This window comes from Syngnathus typhle, linkage group LG7, assembly GCF_033458585.1.
Source record: "Syngnathus typhle isolate RoL2023-S1 ecotype Sweden linkage group LG7, RoL_Styp_1.0, whole genome shotgun sequence".
NCBI classification, from domain to species: Eukaryota; Metazoa; Chordata; class Actinopteri; order Syngnathiformes; family Syngnathidae; genus Syngnathus; species Syngnathus typhle.
In genome coordinates, this window is record NC_083744.1 from 3,830,252 (window position 1) to 3,836,125 (window position 5,874).

The 5,874-nt window shown below is 41.0% G+C and overlaps 1 long non-coding RNA gene across 1 annotated transcript; it reads left to right on the top strand.

Annotated features, from left to right (window-relative positions):
• Positions 1–263: 263 nt before the first annotated feature.
• LOC133157297 (uncharacterized) lies at positions 264–3,090 on the top strand. The gene is made up of 3 exons (XR_009714990.1): positions 264–457; positions 1,068–1,114; positions 1,203–3,090. It is a non-coding gene; the product is annotated as an uncharacterized LOC133157297 (long non-coding RNA).
• Positions 3,091–5,874: the final 2,784 nt, after the last annotated feature.

Below are 5,874 nucleotides of genomic sequence, written 5' to 3' on the forward strand. Positions count from 1 at the left end.
AATGAACTTGTTTCAGTGGCGGAACGAGACAAATTGCTGGCTTCCTCCCCCAGACTCCCTGACGGATTCAGAACTGCTTTTTGATCATTAAGGATTCTTTTCCGATTTCAAGCATTCTAACAGGATATTCAAATGAGAAACATCAGCCAATCAAAAGCAAGTCAAGTTCAAATTTTACAACTTGTGACATATTTTTTTTCCAGTTTGTTTGCTTTATTGATTCATTTTGAACCGCATCCCGAATGCTGTGTTTATTTATTTTAATCTGCCTTTATTGTGTTGTAATTCTTTCATGGATGTCGGTGTTATAAAAGAGCTTTTGGTAACTGAAGCAAGATAACTTATTATTTTGAAAGATGCCAGTCAGGACCTGTACAAAAACAAAAAGCTTCTTTTGAATGCGAACTACTGCGGATGACTCGGAGCTTTCCTCGGCGGTTTACTCAGAGGACAAAGGGTAATGATGCACATTCCCGAGAGCATCCGTGGAGAAATTCCGTTTGAAATTACTCCCAGCTGCGAGCGCAGTCTGTTTCTTATTTCTCACCTTCCCAATAAGCGTTGCAGTTTTTGGGTCTTTTGGTTTTTCTCAAACAGAGGGGAGGCGAGCGTTTGTTTACTTGGCTCATGCAGAAAGCAAACCAACACAGTTGTTTGCCTGCCTCGTCTATTTGTTCGTCCTCTGTGCCGCCAGCGGAGCAGCGAGAGGACGGCGCTCAATATCGCATCTTCTTTGTGCAGTAGATTGTTGTTGTCTCGCACTACCTGGTATTTGAACAGACGTGTTGCCGATTCTCAAAGGGGGCGGAAAGAATAGAAGGCACCGCGCGCCTCATGTAGCGTCGTGACATCGAGTGCTGCTCAGTCGGTGTTTTGCCAGTTTTTCCCATGTGGCGAGCGGCACAGACAAAAAAAAAAGTGGAATTGAAGTAGTATCTCATTCCCTTTTTCCCTTCACAGTGACAGTGGCCCATTGTATTTTAAAAACGGTTGTTATCTGCCTATGTTTATGCAGGTGTGGTCCCGAACCAAAACAAAAACGTGTGCTTTTTTCTTTTTTTTTTTAGCACCGGCGCACGCTCGGACAAACAAAATGGAGGGGCAATGACGCAAGGTGGTTGGTTCTCTGATCCGCCGAGGCCACAATCAAGCAAATTCACAAATGCTCGGTACCGCAAGTACTCAACATTTTTTCATTGCAGGAAAAACAAACAAACAAACAAACAAACGACAAGACAGAACGGCGGAGGAGCCGGCGACCAGTCGAGCAGTCATCCTAGCCAAGCTGAACACTTGGAAAGCCGCAAAATTACACTTTTTAGGCTTGTGGGCAAGGTAATGGCATGGTTGCGGGATTTTTTGCTTTCAATTGAGACAAGTAGAGGGCACTACACTGTGGCTTCGTTCAATGTAATTTATTTCCACTCTTATTAGTACAGAAAAAAAAAGAAGTTACTACAACACAATACATTTGGGATTTCCTTATTTTTTTCTAAAACAGTTTTAGTATTAGATTTAGTTTTTTTTAATGGACGATTTGTCGAGTGCAAAACAAAAACATACAGGTCACTAAGAAATAAAGTAAAATGAATTAAAATTCTTAAACAACTCACCTTTATTATCAATTTAAGACAAAAATCAGACAGAAATGAAGGAAATGTTTACTATTTGTTTTATAAACCTAAGATTTAAATTGAGTTTAATATTTTCAAAAGCGCTTTTTTTTTACTATGTTAAAAAAATGTTTTGAAATTTTAGTATGCGTCATTTTGTTAGATTTTGTTAAATAGGATCACCTTGTGACAACATTTTGATTATAAACCAGAAAGAGATTTCCGGATTTTCTTTGGGGTAAAGAAATTCATGGCATTGCGTTGAGAGGACCCAGATGAGGTGGCTCAGGCATCAGGATGCCTCCTGGACACCTCCCTGGGGAGGTGTTCCAGGCATGTGCCACCGGTAGGAGACCCCGGGGATGACCCAGGACGTGGTGGAGAGACTATGTCTCTCAGCTGGCCTGGGAACGCCTTGGGATCCCCCGGGATGAGCTGGATGAAGTGGCTGGGGAGAGGGAAGTCTGGGAGTCCCTCCTAAAGTTGCTGCCCCCGCGAGCCGACCCCGGATAAGCGGAAGAAGATGGATGGATGGATGGATGGATGGATGGATGGATGGATGGATGGATGGATAAAGAAATGCATGGCATTGCATTGGAGCTCAGAGATGTTTGTTCTTCCACACAATGCTCGCCGAGATGACTTTCGATGCTAATTTGATGTTCAAGCCGACTCAGGGTCGGAATTGAAACAGCTGCCTGTGCTGCTCGGCCTCCAGCTGCTCCCAAATTGTCCCGCCATTAAGCTATTATGCCTTTACGAGCAGAGAAGCCAGCAAAGCCACCAGAGGTGCTTCACGGCCTCGTTCTGTAATGCTTCATCATGGCGCTCTTCCACTCGACAGCGTTGGCCTCGCCCCCCGTGATACAATTAGGAGGGCTATCAAGCCACAGAAGCAGGTCGGAAGTATCCAGATGCCATTGCTTTGCTTTTCACAACACAAAATAAATAATAAATAGCAGGTCATTTACAGAATCATTGCCGTGAGTAAGAAATACAAACACGGCAGCTGTTTTGTTTGGGTTTACAACAACACGGGGACATTGGAAATCAAACCGCTGTAATGTGTTTTTTTATTGCAAACATGCATCGACTTTTTAATCGAGCGTGTCCTCATTTGGATCTGCTCACTAAAGCACTGTTTCCCAACCTTTTTTCATTCACGGCACATCTTTTCATTGGAGAAAATCTGGCGGCACACCGCCAACAAAAATCTGTTATGCTCCTACATTAAAATCAGTTATATTACAACGAAAGACGTAAAGTCCTATTCCTATATACAGTATGTATGGAGAGTTGAATAATTTAATAGAAATAAATACTAAATATTCTTTAAATTGTATCCCTTTCTTTAAATAAAAGTGACAGTTTTTTAAAAAGGTTTTAGACGGTGTAAGAAATAAACTATTTAAAGTCATTGTGATTAAAATAAAAGAATCAATGTGATTTTGTTTACTGTTTTAGACTAGGTCATAGGTCGGCAACCCATGGCTCCGGAGCCACATGTGGCTCTTTCATCCTTCTGTTGTGGCTCCCTGTGACTTTGGAAAATAATGAATATTTTATAAAAATTTAATTTTATTTTAGTTTGTTCATTTTAAAATATAATTCTGAATTTGAAGATTATGGTAAACTTGTAACATTAAAATTAAACGTTCTTAATATTTTTACCGCCCAAAATATGCGTCACATCCGCCGATGTGCGACATTCGAATTCCTGGCGTCCCTCACGTCTGGCAGCCGGCGTTTTTCCAGCACACCAGCGTGATAACTATATATTAAGTGAAGTACCGTTTTTTTCTATGTATAATGCGCAAAATCTAACTAATTTATTGTCCTAAAATCTGGGGTGCGCATTATACATGGGTACAATTTTATTTTATTTTATTTGTTTTATCCGGATATCATACGGAGGCCCCTATTACAGATGCGCTTTCTTCTCTGCTGTTCACTTCAAACACGCTCCATACGAACACAATGCTCTCGTATCAGACGCTTGCTCGATCACCTGCTCGTTTGCTGTCACAATGTACCCTACACAAATCCGAAACATTTCTTCGCTATTGAGTTTGCTAGCGCATGCGCAGTGATACTGACCGGCAGAATAACCTCCGGTTGTTCCCAAAGATGATCTTTTTTCTGAAATAATTTTACGTTTACGGACTTAAGTAGGAGTCAAAATTTGGGTGCGTATTATACATGGGTACAGGCTTTTTTCCAGCATCAACATGCCATTTTTAAGCTGCGTATTATACATGGGGGCGCATTATACATGAAAAAAAACGGTAGTCCTTTTTTTTAATTCAGGAGGACAACTGGCTGCACACTCCAGAACACGCGATGGGACAGAAGCAGACTGCGCATTTTTTTGGTTTGCATTGTTCGTTCAGTGCTGGTGGATAATATTTGGATAAGTTTGGATTTTTATCTCATAAATAAGAGGACAGGTGACTGCAGGCTGTTTGCATTTTTTGTTCAGTGGGTTGGGTAAGTTTGAATTTTTATTTCTTAAATACGAGGACTCAAATAGACACCGGGTATTTTATTTGAAAATAAGCATCAACCAAGTGTAAAATGCTTTTTGTTACATGCAGAAATAAAATTCTGTGTTCTCTGCAGCACTTCGTTGATTTCATTTTCATAAATGCAATAGTATTTTGTACATAGCATAATATATACATGCATAATATATATAATCATGTCAAAATGGGTTGTGGCTCCGGGGGCTTTCTTTTCATTGGGGGGCGGTCCCAAATGGCTCTTTGAGTAAAAAAAGGTTGCCGACCCCTGGACTAGGTCTATAAATATTGCAACAATAAATTAAAGTTAAAAAGTTAAAGTCCCAATGATCGTCACACACACATCTGGGTGTGGTGAAATTTGTCCTCTGCATTTAACCCATCCCCATGTGATTTTGATCCATCCCCTGGGGGAGAGGCGAGCAGTGAGCAGCAACGGTGCCGCGCTCGGGAATCGGGAATTTATTTTTTAACGAAATCTGTCTTTTTTTTTTTTTAAAGTGCTCACTATTAATGTGCAAGCGCTCTCTAGTGTTACACAAAAGAATCACTACCGTATTTTGCGGCCTATTAGGCGCACCGGGTTATAAGGCGCACCTTCAATGAACGGCCCATTTTAAAACTTTCTCCATATATAAGGCGCACCGGACTATAAGGCGCATAAAATAGAAGCTTTACTGCAACAAACTGAGGTTGACTAGGGTTGCGGTCAGGGCTGTGGACTCGGTCGGATTTTTGCACCGAGTCCGAGTCCGGCCTCTTGACCATGAGTCCGAGTCCGAGTCCGGCTGTCCATTTTTTCTGTTAATTCATGTGACTGCTTGGTCTTTATTCAAGGCTAATTTAGATCAAATCTAAATAATTACAAGATTTGTGATGGCTTTGACTTTATTAAACATATAAACGAATACAATAAACAGATACTTTCAAGTTTTAGTCATTAATTACACCATTATAGCTCAGACATTTATCTAAACACAAATAATTTGTGACGACCCCTTATTTGGAAAGCGAAAAACCCATGTCGTACGGCAACTTGCGGTATGCACCCACTAGCCAATAACCAATGAGCCCTCTGTAAACAATCGCGTTTCTCAAACAATCTCCTATACAATGATTGGAACTGATTAAAGTTCGATCTAACGCATTGGTACTACTTACCTATGTTTCCCTTCCATATCGATCCGTAGATTTACTCGAAACATTAACAAAGCAGCCTATTTTGACATGAAATAGCCTCGCGCGTATAGCAGCTATCACTATAGCATTAGCCATCCGCAATTTCCCATGAGCCTCAGCTCGCAATCTCCCATGAGCCTCAGCAAAGTGTAAACGATCGCGTTTCTCAAACGATCACCTATAAAATGATCGGAACTGACTAAAGTTCGATCTAACGCATTGGTATTACTTACCTATGTTTCCCTTCCATATCGATCCGTAGATTTACTCGAAACATTAACAGAGCAGCCTATTTTGACATGAAATAGCCTCGTGCGTATAGCAGCTATCGTTATAGCATTAGCCATCCGCAATTCCCATGAGCCTCAGCTCGCAATCTCCCATGAGCCTCAGCAAAGTGTAAACAATCGCGTTTCTCAAACGATCTCCTATAAAATGATCGGAACTGACTAAAGTTCGATCTAACGCATTGGTACTACTTACCTATGTTTCCCTTCCATATCGATCCATAGATTTACTCAAAACATTAACGGAGCAGCCTATTTTGAAATGAAATAGCCTCG